At 45.2% G+C, this 17,430-nt stretch overlaps 1 protein-coding gene across 1 annotated transcript in view; it reads left to right on the forward strand.

Moving 5' to 3' along the window:
- Positions 1–17,430, forward strand: part of OLFM3 (olfactomedin 3) — a 410,172-nt gene that overhangs the window by 135,765 nt on the left and 256,977 nt on the right. The window lies entirely within an intron of this gene.

Below are 17,430 nucleotides of genomic sequence, written 5' to 3' on the forward strand. Positions count from 1 at the left end.
TGCTGGGCAAAACTTACCCATTACTACCCTACTGCAGTCACGAAGCCTTCTATATCTAATAAGCCCCCAACTATATCTTCCCCCTTTCTAACTTAATCCCTAAGTCCTATGCTATGCTTAATGTCTTATACACTAATAGGCCCACCACTACCTATTTTCCATAATTTTCCTATCTATCACTAACTAAAAACTAAACTATATCCTATTATTTCCCTATACACTATACATGAATAACATTATACATTGATAACAATACATTACATTTTAGTACAAACACTGTTTAAAGAGGGAGAGGCATATGACAGCCCCTGTCACACCCTTACATACCTCCTTTTTACAATATGGTCATCCCCGACCATAACGGTACCTGTAAGACACCAAAACATTCACATAAGTATAACACCACATTTAAAACATTTTCTTTATTAGTAAACAAGTGTCCCCTTTCTTCTTGTCGACCATCACTGACCCTGCGCCTGGTCAGGACTGGTCCAGGACCCACTCAGTTGGGACCCTGGAATAACAAAATTCAAGTTCTTTATTAAACATGGATCTGCAAGACTTCGGTCCCTTTTCCTAGGGACCCCCGACACAAAATGTCCAAGTTCCTTTTTAAACACGGGTCAGACTCACCGCGGTCCCACTGCTCCGGAGACCCTGACACAGAGTGTCCGAAGGTTTTGGAACTCAATGGCCCATTGGCCAACTTACAACACCTTCGAAAGTCCAGGAACAATGACTCGGCTTGATCCTTGGATCATCCATCCAGTTTTCCTCCTCCCTCCTTTTTGTAGACTATGGCCCCTTTAAAGCAAGTGTGCTGCTCATCAGCTCCTGTAGGGAGAGTCCAAGGTAAAAGTAAAGGCAGTTCAAGGAAAGAGAGGGCATAGTCCTCAGAGCAGCCACACACACAGTCCATTTCTGTTACAATAGGGGTGATTAACTCCGTAGGGGTTTCAGTTCCGTAATCCAGCAGGGGAATGTGCAACAAGCGCAAAATAACTGGGATGGGGAAAAGCACACAAAAGCAAACTTTTTTCTTTTCTTTAACTGTGGCCAGTACCGGACGCCTCTGGTCTTTTCTTCAAGGCTCCTGCCCTCAGGGATGCAGAACAATCCCTGGCTTCATTTTTTTCAGTGCAACAAGCACAACTGGAGCATTAGAGGGCAGACCATAGGCCTCGGACATTTCGGGAAGTTTCCTCAGAGTTGTCCGCTTTCTCGTTCCCCATGCTGCCTCTCTTTCCTTCCTCCTTCTGTATCTGTGCTGACCTTCAGCCCCCAGGGCCCTGAACTCTTCCTCTGTCTTTCTCAAACATTTCTCCAGCACAAACTTTAACATTACAACCAACAACTACATCTCTGACTGACTGACTGACTGACTGGAAAAACCGTTGCTCTACTCTGGCCCAGACTCCTCCCCCTTTTGACTGGACCAATCACCAGTTCTTCTTTGGTTGTTGGACAAAACTTCCCCGTTACTACCCTACTGCAGTCACGAAACCTTCTATATCTAAGGAGCCCCCAACTATATCTTCCCCCTTTCTAACTTAATCCCTAAGTCCTATGCTATCCTTTATGTCTTATACACTAATAGGCCCACCACTGCCTATCTTCCCTAATGTTCCTACCTATCACTAACTAAAAATTAAATTATATCCTATTCTTTCCCTATACACTATACATGAATAACAGTATACATTGATCACAATTAGTGTTGAGCGAACATGCTCGAGACTGCTCGGTACTCGCCCGAGCATCACGCTACTCGGGATGTTCTGCGAGCACCGAGCAATTCCGGGTTACTCGGGCGGGAGCTCGGGTCTCCGCCCTGCATGTTTGGCGCTCTTTACATGTTTGAACATGCAGGGATTGCCAGCCAGTCACTGTAATGCCGCAGCCATGTTGTTTGTGGGCATTACAGTGATTGGCTGGCCGCACAGCGTCACCTCGAGTATTTAAAACCGGGCGCTGCCATCTTGGACACAGTCTCTCCGGATCAGACAGTGTAGGGACAGCGCTGCTGATTTAGCGAGAGATATATCCTGCAAAATAGTTAGTGTAGGGTCTGTAAAGGCTGCCAGATCAAACAAACAGTCCTTCTCAGGACTAATATCCATCCCAGGTATATCAGGCAGGCAGGCAGGCTGTATAGGAGACGAAGTGGTTATACCAGCAAACGCTGCATTACAGTCCTGTGTGCTGCTCCTGTTGCTGAAATTGCTGGACTTAGCTCCAGGTCCCGGGGGGCCAGGAAAAATCCTTTTTTTTTTTATCTAAATCCTCTTTTTTTTTTCCTCCTTCACAATGTACAAATACCCATCTTATTAAACTTTTGGTGTCCCCCCCCCCCCCCCCCCAAAAAAAAAGTGTGCCTCTGATTTTTCAGACACAAATATATCTGCTGAAAATAGTCTGGTGTAGACAGGAGAAATAGAAGTGTGGTTTTGCAGTTCTATGGGCCATTTGTATCTAAAAAAACAGTTTGAGTGTGTCGCTCACTGTTCAGCCGCAAATATATATATTTAAAAAAGTCTGGTATACACCAGTAAATTATTACTGTGGTTTTGATGTTCCACGGTAAAACATCTCTATTATCCTGTTTTTGGCATTTTTTGCTGTAGAAAAATAATAATAGTGTTTCCCTGATTTTTCAGACACAAATATATCTGTTGAAAATAGTCTGGTGTAAGCCAGAGAGACAGAAGTGTGCTTTTGCTGTTCCACGGTAAAAAATCTCTATTATCCTGCTTTTTGCATTTTTTGCTGTAAAAAAAAAAATAATAGTGTCTCCCTGATTTTTCAGACACAAATATATCTGTTGAAAATAGTCTGGTGTAGGCCCGAGAAAGACAAGTGTGGTTTTGCAGTTCCACGGTACAAACCTCTGTATTATCCACTTTTGGGCCATTTGTATCCAAAAAAAACAGTTTGAGTGTGTCGCTCACTGTTCAGCTGCAAATATATATTTATTTTAAAAAGCCTGGTATACACCAGTAAATTATAACTGTGGTTTTGCTGTTCCACAGTAAAAAATCTCTATTATCCTGCTTTTGGCATTTTTTGCCGTAAAAAATAAATAGTGTCTCCTGATTGTTCAGACACAAATATGTCTGTTGAAAATAGTCTGGTGTAGGCCCGAGAAATACAAGTGTGGCTTTGCAGTTTCACGGTTCAAACCTCTGTATTATCCACTTTTGGGCCATTTGTATCTAAAAAAAACAGTTTGAGTGTGTCGCTCACTGTTCAGCCGCAAATATATATATATTTTAAAAAGCCTGGTATACACCAGTAAATTATAACTGTGGTTTTGCTGTTCCACAGTAAAAAATCTCTATTATCCTGCTTTTGGCATTTTTTGCCGTAAAAAATAAATAGTGTCTCCTGATTGTTCAGACACAAATATATCTGTTGAAAATAGTCTGGTGTAGGCCCAAGAAATACAAGTGTGGTTTTGCAGTTCCACGGTTCAAACCTCTGTATTATCCACTTTTGGGCCATTTGTATCTAAAAAAAACAGTTTGAGTGTGTCGCTCACTGTTCAGCCGCAAATATATATATATTCAAAAAAGTCTGGTATACACCAGTAAATTATAACTGTGGTTTTGCTGTTCCACGGTAAAACATCTCTATTATCCTGCTTTTGGCATTTTTTGCCGTAAAAAATAAATAGTGTCTCCTGATTGTTCAGACACAAATATATCTGTTGAAAATAGTCTGGTGTAGTCCCGAGAAATACAAGTGTGGCTTTGCAGTTTGACGGTTCAAACCTCTGTATTATCCACTTTTGGGCCATTTGTATCTAAAAAAAACAGTTTGAGTGTGTCGCTCACTGTTCAGCCGCAAATATCTCTATTTAAAAAAGTGTGGTATACCCCAGTAAACAATAACTGTGGTTTTGCCATCCCACGGTAAAAAATCTCTATTATTCAGCTTTTGTTAGTTTTTTCCGTAAAGAAAAACAGTAGTGTCTCCTGACTGTTGTGACACAAAAATATATCTGTTGAAAATAGTCTTGTGTAGGCCCGACATCCCAGTGTGGTTTCGCAGTTCCACAGGTCAAATCGCTGTACTATCCAGTTTTGGGCCTTTGGTATCTAAAAAAAAAGCAGTTTGAGTGTGTCGCTCACTGTTCAGCCGCAAATATCTCTATTTAAAAAAGTGTGGTATACCCCAGTAAACAATAACTGTGGTTTTGCCATCCCACGGTAAAAAATCTCTATTATTCAGGTTTTGGTAGTTTTTTCCGTAAAGAAAAACAGTTGTGTCTCCTGACTGTTGTGACACAAAAATATATCTGTTGAAAATAGTCTTGTGTAGGCCCGACATCCCAGTGTGGTTTCGCAGTTCCACGGGTCAAATCGCTGTACTATCCAGTTTTGGGCCTTTGGTATCTAAAAAAAAAGCAGTTTGAGTGTGTCGCTCACTGTTCAGCCGCAAATATCTCTATTTAAAAAAGTGTGGTATACCCCAGTAAACAATAACTGTGGTTTTCCTCTTCCACGGTTCTAATCTACTCTTTATTACCCTTTTTCCATTGATAGTGCAAGTGTAAGCTATTTTACTTCATTTACAATGGGCAAGGCGCGTGGCAAGGGACGTGGAAGTGGCCGTTCTGGTGATGGTTCGTGCAGAGGACGGGGCCGTGGCCAAGGTGAAAATGTGCCACAACCAACAGCCACATCTTCTCGCTCCCACTTCTTGACCGAATTACTAGGGAAGCACAGAACAACACCAGTATTGAGAACTGATCAGTGTGAACAGGTTATTAATTGGATAGCAGACAATACTTCCAGTTACCTGGGCACCACCACCTCCGGTCTGTCTTCCACACGGTCAACTCTTAGTAGCCGTGAGTCTCGACCGCATACTCCTCCTCACCCTGATGCTCCTTCCTCCCACCATGCCGAGTGTCGTCAGACAGCAAGTGATCCCACACTTGGACACTCTGAAGAGCTGTTCACTGGTCCATTTCCATATTTGGGCCCCTCGCCTGATACGCTTGAAGTGGTGGAAGAGGAGATCCCATGTTGCGATGCCCAAATATTTGAACAGCCACGGCCACAGGAAGTCGACGTTGGCAATCTGTCACAAGAGGTGGACGATGACGAGACACAATTGCCAGGAAGTGAGGAGGAGGATCGTGGTGCGCAAGTGGAAGAGGAAGAGGTGGTGGATGATCTAGTAACTGACCCAACATGGAAGGAGGACATGCAGAGTGAGGCCAGCAGCACACAGGGGGAGGGAGGCAGAGTACCCCAACAGGCAGGAAGAAGCAGCGTGGTGGCCGCAGACAGAAGGCAGGCAACCGTTCCCCGTAACACCAACAAGAGGGACGTTGCCAGTACAAGCGGTAGGTCTTCCAGAGTCTGGAATTTTTTTAAAGACTCTGCTGATAACCCCAAAAAGGCCATATGTTCCACCTGCCATGCCAGCATCAGCAGGGGTGACAAAACTACCAGCCTGACCACCACCAGCATGATCAGGCACATGGCAGCAAAGCACCCGACTTTGTGGGGCGAAACCCAGGTTCCACGACCAGTGTCAGCGGGTGTCACCACTGCTTCTTCCACTGTTGTGCGTGCAGTAGAACCCCCTGTTGTGTGTGCAAGGCAATCCCCTGTCCATACTGCATGTAAAGATGCCCCCTCCACTCAGTCCTCTCAGTCTTCACTTGTTATGGCAGTTTCTCAAGAAACAGCATCAACATCCACGTCCACGTCCCACCGCAGCGTTCAATTGTCCATATCCCAGACCTTTGAACGAAAGCGGAAATTCGCAGCTAACGCCCCACAGGCCACAGTCCTAAATTCGCACATTTCACGACTGCTTGCATTGGAAATGCTGCCTTTTAGGCTGGTGGAGACGGAATCCTTCCACAATCTTATGGCGGTGGCCGTCCCTCGGTACTCGGTCCCCAGCCGACACTATTTTGCCCGGTGTGCCATCCCCGCACTACACAAGCACGTGTCCCAAAGCATCTGCCGTGCCCTCAACAACGCAGTTACTGGGAGAGTCCACCTGACAACGGACACGTGGACAAGTGCTTGTGGCCAGGGACGGTACATCTCTCTGACGGCACACTGGGTAAACATAGTGGAAGCCGGGACCCAGTCGGACCTTGGGACGGAACACATCCTCCCCACACCGAGGATTGCGGGCCCTATGTCAGTCAGAGTTGCCCCCACAGTGTACAGCTCCTGCGCATCCTCCTCCTCCTCCTCCTCATGTTCAGCCTCCATCTCAGATATCACCACATCAGTTACAAGCTGGAAGCATTGCAGTACTGCCTCCGCCAAGCGGCAACAGGCTGTGCTAAAACTCATAAGCTTAGGTGATAAACCTCACACTGCTTGTGAGTTGTGGACAGCTGTGAAAGAGCAGGCAGATCTGTGGCTGAGACCGCTGAACCTACATCCCGGCATGGTCGTGTGTGACAATGGCCGTAACCTGGTGGCGGCTCTGAGGCGAGGTGATATCACACACGTACCATGCCTGGCTCATGTGCTTAACCTCGTGGTTCAGCGGTTTCTTAAATCGTACCCCGAGTTGCCAGATCTGCTCGTGAAAGTACGCCGCCTGTCAGCTCATTTTAGCAAGTCGGCTACAGCTTCCGCCGCCCTTGCTGTGTTGCAGCAGCGTTTGCAGCTTCCGGCACACCGACTGGTGTGTGATGTCCCCACACGTTGGAACTCTACCCTCCACATGTTGCAAAGGATTTGTGAGCAGAAGAGAGCAGTTGTGGAGTACCAGCTGCAACAAGGCCGTCGATATTCAGGTCAGACTCCACACATAAGACCTCAGGAGTGGACCTGGATGTCTGACATATGTACCATCCTGACAAACTTTGAGGAGGCCACCAAGATGGTGAGTGGCGATGACGCCATCATTAGTGTCGTCTTTTGCAACGCTCTCTGCAGAGGATTAAAGAGGAGGCATTGCAGCCAGAGTATGATGAGATGGATCAAGAAGCCATAGCGGGTGATTACACACAGCCCAGCCTCATCTCATCCCAACGTGCATTGGGGGACAATGAGGGAGAGGAGGAGGAGGAGAGCATGGTCAGTCGTCATCTTGGTGAGGACACGGAAATCTTGCCCGTTACCAGTCTTGCACGCATGGCTGACTTTATGTTACGCTGCCTTAACCGTGACCCTCGCGTTGTCAAAATGTTGGGTGACAGTCATTACTGGTTGGTGACACTTGTAGACTCCCGCTACAAGGAGAACTTTCACTCTCTTATTCCTGAGGTGGAGAGGTCTACAAAAATGGGGCAATACCAGAAGGCCCTTGCTGCAGAATTCTTAAAAAAATTCCCATCTGAACACGCTAGCGGCAGAGGTCACAGTTCGTTGTCCAACCAAGGCGTACAGGCGAGAGAGATGCAACTCCAATCCAGCAGAGGCAGGGGAACACTGTCAACGTTCTGGGACAGTTTTCTGACACCCGCCCAGCTTACAGGCCCTGAGACGCGGGGTACTCTCACAAGGAGTGGAAAGTTTCAAAAGATGGTGAGGGAGTACCTTGCCGATCGTACCAGCGTCCTCCGTGATTCCTCTGTGCCTTTTAATTATTGGGTATCCAAGCTGGACACTTGGAATGAACTCGCTCTGTACGCCTTGGAGGTCCTGGGCTGCCCTGCCGCTAGCGTGTTATCGGAGCGTGTTTTTAGTGCCGCTGGGGGAATTATAACTGATAAGCACACTCGTCTGTCAACTGACAATGCTGACAAGCTGACCCTTATCAAAATGAACAAGGGCTGGATTGGGCCAGACTTCTCATCACCACCAAATGACAGCAGAGTAACATAAAGTCAAATCCACTGTGTTATTTCGGGAGGTGTATTCACATGCACCGCTTCACACCCACACATGGGTATACGCTTCCTCGTTTCGGCTGTTTAATCTTCTTCTCCTTATCCTCAGCCTCCACCACCACTATACCACCAGGGTGCCAGCATTGCAAGTTCCTCCATCCTAATTTTTGGCAGCTTTTGCTGGTAAAGCATAAGCAAATACCATGGGACACCCACTCCCCAATAATGGGACTTATGTTTGTAATATGCTGTACTGCATGGCTCTTGTAAGGGGCATTGCAAGTTGCTCCGTCCTAATTTTTGGCAGCTTTTGCTGGGAAAGCATAAGCAAATACTATGGGAGACCCACTCCCCAATAATGGGACTTATGTTTGTAATATGCTGTACTGCATGGCTCTTGTAAGGGGCATTGCAAGTTGCTCCGTCCTAATTTTTGGCAGCTTTTGCTTGCAAGGCATAAGCAAATACTATGGGACACCCACTCCCCAATAATGGGACTTATGTTTGTAATATGCTGTACTGCATGTGACGCGCCCCCTGGGCCGTGTGTACACGTGTGTGGGATACCCGGTGCCGGGACTCTGGGGTCTGTAGTCTCCGTGGCGGTGACCCGGTCCCGTGGCTCAGGCTGGTCAAACCAGTGGCAGTCTTTCTTAGGTTTTGAGGTTAATTGTCCGACTGCGCCACCCGTGGATTGCGGTCAGGGAGTACCACCACTGCGAGGCAGACCGCTGAGGCTGGTGTTGTGTGCGCAGCATAGAATGGGATAACTCCCCTCGGGAGGAGTATAGCCTCAGGGCAGTGAGTGTGGATGATGGGGGTGATGGTGCACGAGCGCAGCAGGAACGACTCAGAGTCTTTGCAGTGCAGTTCAGGGTCTTTACTGATGATTATAAGGTAGACCCTCCCGGGAGTACTGGCTAGCATAAGAGGCCTGGTCAGTCTGTGAGCAAGCAGGAGTTCCCCTGGCCAGGTGGAGTTGTAGGCCTCCCCGTCTGTCTGCACTTTTCCTGGCTACCTTGCTGTAAGAGGGTAGAAGTAGCCCACGTCCCTGAGTGTACCGTGTAGTGCTCACCCGTATGGCTGGTGACTTGGGGCCTTCTGTTAGCCTCCGCTCCACGACGGCGGTGCTGGTCCCTTGCTTGTGACTGAGCCTCCGGGCTTCTATGGCCAGAGGACCTGAAATCCCCTGCCGGCTGGTTTCTGCTGCTGGATGTATAAGTCCTCACAGCTTCGGACTCCTGTGTCCGGTTCCTATTGTCTTCTGCCAGGGCGAGCTCTGCTCAGCTTCCAGCCCCTGGTCTTTAGCTCCTAGCTCCTACAGAGCTCCTTGCTGTTACTTTCCCTTGCTCTCACTCTGACTCTGACTGTTCTCTGACTCACTCAACCCCGCCCCAGATCCAGTTTATAAGGGCAGAATTCTCCCCTCCCAGGACTGGGGCAGGAGGATGTTGCATGTTTAAGGGATCCTGACCAGGAAACCTCCCACTTGCTCTCCGACGTAATATCTCTATTACTGTGGTGACCAGACCCCTGGGTTGCCACACATGGCTCTTGTAAGGGGCATTGCAGTTCCTCATAATTTTTGGAAAGCCTTCCATTCACTGCTTAGGCCAACAGTGCACGGGAGACCCAGTTGCTATAAATCGAAAAAAAGGTTTAGTTAACGCCCTCTGACCTCCATATCATTTCCAAGGGGCATTGGAGTGGTTCGAAATTTTTGGTAGGCATTGCCCTCACTGTATGCCCTATAACTGTGTAGCCGAACCGCTCCTTTTGTTACATAAACATATCCTACAAGACATATCTGGTTGACTGGCCTGATATTAATGTGAATGGTACCTGTTCCTCCTGCTCTTTCTCCTTTGCCACCACCTCATACATCATTTATCACCTGAAGCTTTGTTTTAACGGGAGTCATAGAACTGGGATAGTAGCAGGAAAACATCCAGCAATCCTCGGAGGAGGTAGGATATGCGCCAAAACGCGGACCACCTCAGGCCTAGCCGCTACTACATACATGCGCTTGCATTCCAAGAAAACAAAGCAGATGCTAACTTCTATCATCATCATCATGCTCCTCACCTAGGCACTCTCAACTCCCCTGATGGAGAAGCCAGGGCCCACCAGAGGAGTCTGGTTCTCTGGTGGGCTCGTCCAATGCTGCCCTAAAGCAGGCCAGGCTAAGAAAAGTGTGGGGGAAGGTGACAGGAGAAATCAGGGCGGCTGGGGACCGAGTATGGACACCTGGTCGCCACCTGGCGGCTGGGGACCGAGCGTGGACACCCGGCCGCCGAGCGGCTGGGGACAGAGTATGGATACCTCGCTGCCGAAGCGGCCATGAGGTAGTGGCCAGCTTCGGCCTCCTCCAAACTAAAAGGCCCCATTTCAAGTGAAAGCTAGCAGTATGGTATTGCAGCCTGCGGGTGGGTGGGTGGTTGGCTGCATATTTTCGCTTGCATTGCAAGGAATGGGGGAGGTACAATTGAACACTGCCCTGGGACAAGGACTTGCACGGGGATAGTTGCAAGTCTGCATCTTCTGATGCGGCAAGGATCACTTCTGATGGGCACACTTTTAGACAGTGACCTGGGGGTCAGAGATGCTTCCAGGGGTCTTCCCCATGCTGATCCCTTGTCTTTTCAGCACTGTATGCATGTGTCACACAGCACATGGCCAGATAAGGTTGTAAAATGTTAAAATGACATTTCCCGGTGAACGCATTTGTCACGGTTGAAAGCAATACAAAAGTGCAAAAACGCATGAAAAATGCTACTTGTGAACATAGCCCAAGGTGTGGAGGAGTATTTTTGTTTTTGGTTATTTATTTTACCTTATACACAAGTTTTTACCCTGGAAAGGAAATTTCTTAACATATTTCACAGGAAAACCGTTTCAGTTTCGTTTTTGAACGTTTTATTGTGAGCCCGCAAAAGTGGCTTAATACCTCTGACCACGTTGTTGACAGCAGTGACCTGGGGGTCAGAAATGCTTCCAGGGGCGATCCCCATGCTGCCCCCATATCTTTTGAGCACTGTCACTATCGTTTTGGGCACTTTTTAGGCTTTCTACAGACTGCCGGGGGTGCTGCTGCAAAAATGCTCGGGTCTCTCATAGACTAACATTGGGCTCGTTGCTCGGGTCGAGCACCCGAGTATCACGGTAAGCTCGGCCCGAGCTTCGAGCACCCGAGCATTTTAGTGATCGCTCAACACTATCAGTCGTCATCTTGGTGAGGACACGGAAGTCTTGCCCGTTACCAGTCTGGCACCCATGGCTGACTTTGTGTTACGCTGCCTTAACCGTGACCCTCGCATTGTCAAAATGTTGGGTGACAGTCATTACTGGTTGATGACACTTTTAGACCCCCTCTACAAGGAGAACTTTCACTCTCTTATTCCTGAGTTGGAGAGGTCTACAAAAATGGGGCAGTACCAGAAGGCCCTTGCTGCAGAACTATTAAAAAATTCCCATCTGAACACGGTAGCGGCAGAGGTCACAGTTCGCTGCCCAACTAAGGCATACAGGCGAGAGAGAAGCAACTCCAATCCAGCAGAGGCAGGGGAACACTGTCAATGTTCTAGGACAGTTTTCTGAGACCTGCCCAGCTTACAGGCCCTGAGGCGCAGGGTACTCTCACAAGGAGTGGAAAGTTTCAAAAGATGGTGAGGGAGTACCAGCGTCCTCAGTGATTCCTCTGTGCCTTTTAATTATTGGGTATCCAAGCTGGACACTTGGAATGAACTCACTCTGTATGCTTTGGAGGTCCTGGCCTGCCCTGCCGCTAGCGTGTTATCGGAGCGTGTTTTTAGTGCCGCTGGGGGAATTATTACTGATAAGCACACTCGCCTGTCAACTGACAATGCTGACAAGCTGACCCTTATCAAAATGAACAAGGGCTGGATTAGACCAGACTTCTCATCACCACCAAATGACAGCAGAGTAACATAAAGTCAAATCCACTGTGTTATTTCGGGAGGTGTATTCCCATGCATCGCTTCACACCCACACATGGGTATACGCTTCCTCATTTCGGCTGTTTTTTGCTCTTCTCCTTATCCTCAGCCTCCACGACCACTATACCACCAGGGTGACCGTGGTCCATGTTGCCAGCATTGCAAGTTCCTCTGTCCTAATTTTTGGCAGCTTTTGCTTGGAAGGCATAGGCAAAGACTATGGGAGACCCACTCCCCAATAATGGGAATAATGTTTTTAATATGCTGTACTGCATGGCTCTTGTAAGGGACATTGCAAGTTCCCCCTTCCTAATTTTTGGCAGCTTTTGCTTGGAAGGCATAGGCAAAGACTACTGCATGGCTCTTGTAAGGGGCATTAAAATCGTCTTATTAAGCTACTGTGACCTCCATGTCTCTTCCAAGGGTCGTTAATATTGTCTTTTTATTCCACTGCGACCTCCACCACTCTTCCAAGGGGCATTAAAAGCGTCTTGTTAAGCTACTGTGACCTCCACGTCTCTTCCACAGGGCGTTGATATTGTCTTTTTATTCCACTGTAACCTCCACCACTCTTCCAAGGGGCATTGATATTGTCTTTTTATTCCACTGCGACCTCCACCACTCTTCCAAGGGGCATTAAAACCGTCTTGTTAAGCTACTGTGACCTCCACGTCTCTTCCACGGGGCATTGATATTGTCTTTTTATTCCACTGTAACCTCCACCACTCTTCCAAGGGGCATTAAAACTGTCTTGTTAAACCACTCTGAACTCCACGTCTCTTCCAAGGGGCATTAAAACCATCTTGTTAAGCTACTGTGACCTCCACATCTCTTTCAAGGGGCATTAAAACTGTCTTGTTAAACCACTCTGAACTCCACGTCTCTTCTAAGGGGCATTAAAACCGTCTTGTTAAACCACTCTGAACTCCACAGCTCTTCCAAGGGGCATTGACATGTTGTTTTTAATTACCTCTAACCTCCACGACTCCTGCAATGGGCATTGCATTTCCTCCTAATTTTTGTCAGCTTTTGCTTTTCAATGCATAGGCTAACACTAAGGGAGACCCACTCCCCAATAATGGGTAGAAGGTTTTTAATACGCTGTAATCCACGTCTGTTTCAAGGGGCATTGCAGTGCCTAATAATTTTTGGAAAGCCTTCCATTCCCTGCTTAGGCCAACAGTGTACAGGAGACCCAGTTGCTATAAATGGAAAAAACGGTTTAGTAGATGTGATATGTCTGAGAGATGTGAGCATGGATGTCTGTGCAAGCAATGGTAGATATGTTACTCGCTATCCCCTCCTCTTTAGCCTGATCAGCTGCATTGTGGATGATCCAGGAAAGAAGATTTTGTGGACAAACTTTTAGGTAGTTTATTCACAGTACTTTGACAAATGATGGCATTCATATGGCAGGGCAGATGAAGGGATGAAGATAAGGTAGAATATGGAGGTTGGAGGATAGAGGTGACATGAGAATCCTCTCTCCAGCTCTGATGCAAAAGATAGGAGGAGTTACAGAGAGAGAGAGGCATGATGGGAGATTACATCAACAATAAATGAGAACATATAATAACAATGGCCAGTAGATGGCAGCAAAGGACACTGTTCAACAATCATAATAATACAATCAAGACATTATTTATATGTCTTAGTGATATTTGTAAGCCCTGATAAAGAAGGTGGGACAGCACAGCCTTATATAAGAAAGAGTCACTTTACGCTTTTAAAAAATGCCATGTGGAGTTTTTTTACACACTTGCCCTGATTTATCTAGACCAGTGTCTTTTACAGCTGCTTGGATGAGGGGGCAGGGTGGAGTGTGTAGAGCCTGATTAAGAGGTGCTTAACAACACTGATTGGCAGCATTGTGTGTACATTTTACATTGACAGGAAGCAGCTAATCAGTTGTGGGGGCGGGGTTACATGGAGCAGTTGACTAGGAGGCACAAGACACCTAGTCCTGTAGTGATAACCTGCTGCTGATAAAACACTGATTTTATTGACACAGTAACGCACAGCACAGTAAGTTACACATCACTGGAATCAGGGTATCTGGCCCTACATTATTCTGCTCTCAGATTACATAGCAAAAACCTGCTGACATATTCCCTTTAAAAGGAACCAATTGAGCCAATGAAATAAAGTTGTAGAGGGAGCATTCGTGATGCCTGAAATGACATACTGTATAACCTGTGTTCACAAAAGCAACATTTCCGCTTCTCTATACAGCTTTGTTCACACAAGTCCACAAAAGTAGCTTATGCTCCAGAATTTTGCCCCCTGCAGTTGAGGAAGAACATTTGAGGTGACCATCCCTCTGCCTGCAGAATAGTTAAAGGTATTATGCAACATTGGCTAAATGACTTTCTAAATGTAAATTAGGAGCTGGAAACTATAGGTGTAAAGTGCATATATCACCTTCAGGCTTCAGTACTGTTAGTATAATGAGATCCTCAGTGAATCACTTACTAATGGTTTTCCTTAAACTAATGATATTTTTGTAGTAATGATTTTAGATAGATTTATGTATTTGAGCTTCTTAGTCTTTGTCCAGTGGTATCCTGGAGAGAAGGGAATGTTATATTTCTATATTGGTCTATTTTTAACTGTTTAAAGAGCGTCTGTCAGCACCAAATGACTGTTTAAATGACGCACAATACTTTTTAAAGGGCATAGCCCTAATAAAAAAAAACCTTTAGGGGCCCAGATTTATTGTTGCAATTGCACCTGTTTTTGATCAAGGTTTTTGGTTTATTTTTTTCAGCTTTTTTTGTTTGCATCAAACATCACTGTTTTTTTTTTAGTTCACTGTGGGTGGGATTTAGGGTCTCCAGATGTGTTCACCTGATTCATCATTTTCAAAAAGTCGCAAAATTTGTCACAAATGTACCCCAGTCACCCTCTCCCATCCCAAAATGATTTTATTTACAACAGTAGTTTTTGAGCAATTTTTGCGATATTTTGAAAAAGATGCAACTTTTTCTTCTAAAAGTCATAAAAATGGTTAAAGACAGAAAAATAGACCATTTTTGACTTTGTGCAAAATTCATGAACCGCGTGCGCCATTTTGATGAATTTGAGGCAATAAACGTCAGCGAATACCACAAGATAAAAAAAGAAAAGTGACTTAAAAAAAAAAAAAGTAGCAAATGATGAATCGATTTCTTAGTCCATTGTTAAATTTGCCTGAAATTGCTCTTTATTCAAATATGCTAATGAAATAATCACTGCAACCTGGGCGTGGCCAAGCAGATTAGGACACCTTCCTACCTACTTGGTTTCCATTTATCTCAATCTTCCTCTGGCTCTTGTAATGCAGGAGTTGTCAATCAAGAAAAAGGGGACAGAGATAGATGAAAAGAAGTAGATAGAAAGGTGCACAGTGTTACACATCTGTCCTGGGTATCCCTGTCTCCGCTGCCTTCACCTCGGTCCGCTGCCCTCTGTTGTGCTCCACATCGGGTTTTGCAGGTTGCCCAGCGCGGATCTATGACATCACCTCACTCAACCTGTTTAAGGCTCATTGACACACACATCTGTGTTTTTGGATTGTATTTAGAAACTCTTTTATTTGTGTACTCAACCACCCATGATTACTGTGCTAACCAGCTTCTTTCCTTGCTGACTTCACTGCATCCGTCCAGCTGCCCACTAGATTCCTGAGTGTACCACGTCCTCACTCTCCACGTACCATCCTGGCAGCTGCACCAATGTCCAAGGACCACATACCCATTCGGACCGGGGCTTAGTGGGTCCACTTCACAAAGTGAGCCCGACAAGCGGAACTGCTCGGCCACTTATAAAGTACAAGTGTCTCAACAGCATATTTGAGTAAAAAACTATTTCTGGCAAACAAAGTAATGGATTTGGACCCTAAAGGACAATTTTTTTAGGGCTTTGTTCCCTACAAGCTGTACTGCTTGGTTCGATCAGTCATTTTGTGCTAACAGAACCTCTTTAATAAAAAGAGATTGCTCCATTCAGCTTAAACTAGAAAAAAAAATCTGATTTAGAGTCAACTGCAAATGTACCATTTAGGTTGCATTTTTGCAGTATTTTTTGTCTATTGAAAGTGATATATAAAAGTGCCTACTATTACAGCACTTTGGTTTGAGACATTTTCATTCCATTTTTACTGTCATTGAAGTCTTAAGCACAGCAGGATTAAGGATTGGCACATTTTTTCAGAAATTTTTCTCTATAGGTTTCTCAAAAGGACTTGAAAAACTATGAAATATGCATTTTTATGTGAATAAAGAATATTCTTTGCGTAATTTAAAGTTAACTTTTTGCTCTATATGGGTGGCTTAAAAAGCTTTTGCTCCATTTTTTTTTACTCCAAAAAGTTGCTAGTTTTTGAAACTTTTTGTAATGATAAGATGCAATCAATATTCTTGTGTAGAAAAGTAGGTGTTCTAAGCTGTACAAATATGGCCAAGCCAAATTTTCGAATTGAGTCTTTTAAAAAAGTTGCAAAAAAAGTCGTAATTCTTATTCCAGTAAGGGGATGGAGTAAAAATTAGAGAAACACCTCTCGACAGAAGTGTTATGTTCACGGATATGTGACATTTTTTCAAACTTTGTGAGACACGTTGATAAATTGAGAAATAACAGAAACACAGCAACAAACACAAGTAACTGCAAACATATTTCTGATTATAAATTCCTCCATTAGTGTTCCAATTCCTCACTATATCAATGGTGAAAAGTTATCATAAGAGACATTTTTGACATTAGTTGTACTTGTGCTATTATTTTGGGCTTCATTTATCAAAATGTCGGGTGATGTTTATTCAAATTTGGTGTATCTTTAGATATAATACTTCTACCTGAAACGGTCCTACATTTTACTCCATCCTCCTACTGGAGTGAGAATTTCGCTACTTTTTTGTGACTTTTCTGATATTCATAATTCAGAAGTTTCACTTAAACCTAATTTGCATAGCTGGCCATGCCCATTATCCTTACATTTTTTAAAAAGTATCGAAAACGATGTAAAAATTGCAATATTTGCACAAATATTGTGTGATACAATGGTCATGGCTTTTTGAAGATGAAATATTAGTAAAAATGCCTTGATACTCCCCCCTCTCATAAATATATGGTTGTAGCCAATGAATGGAAGCATTCATTAACATGGGATTGTATATTGGCATGGCCGCTCAGTCTTTACACTGGTTAGTGGTTGGCCCCAATCTTTTATATCCAGTTACAGAAGCTCAGAGAACCCAACTTAAGGGCTCATGCACATGGTCGTATTTTCTGTCCTACTGCGATCCAACAAAACATCGGATCGCACTCCAACCAATGTTATTCTATGGTGCAATGCACATATCTGATTTTTTTCCTCGGTCCAAGAAAAAAAATCGCATCATGCCCGAGTTTGATCTGATATTCGGATTTCACTCGGCCATGCAAGTGAATGAGTCCATGGAAAACATTGGACTGCACTCAGATGACATCTGAGTGCTGTCCGATTTTCATGGACTGACAAAATCGAGAAGATGGAGAAATTGTTTTTCCCCATCTTCTTCTCATCTGAGAGAATCAGATCACACTATGATCACAGTTTGATCAAACCCTGATCAGGGTTTGATTAGAGTGTGACTAGTATAATCTGACTTATTCTCTCAGATGAGAGAATATACGCTTGTG

Source organism: Phyllobates terribilis, unplaced genomic scaffold (genome assembly GCF_046119375.1).
Source record: "Phyllobates terribilis strain yellow unplaced genomic scaffold, ASM4611937v1 Scaffold_8__6_contigs__length_399053987, whole genome shotgun sequence".
Classification (NCBI taxonomy): Eukaryota; Metazoa; Chordata; class Amphibia; order Anura; family Dendrobatidae; genus Phyllobates; species Phyllobates terribilis.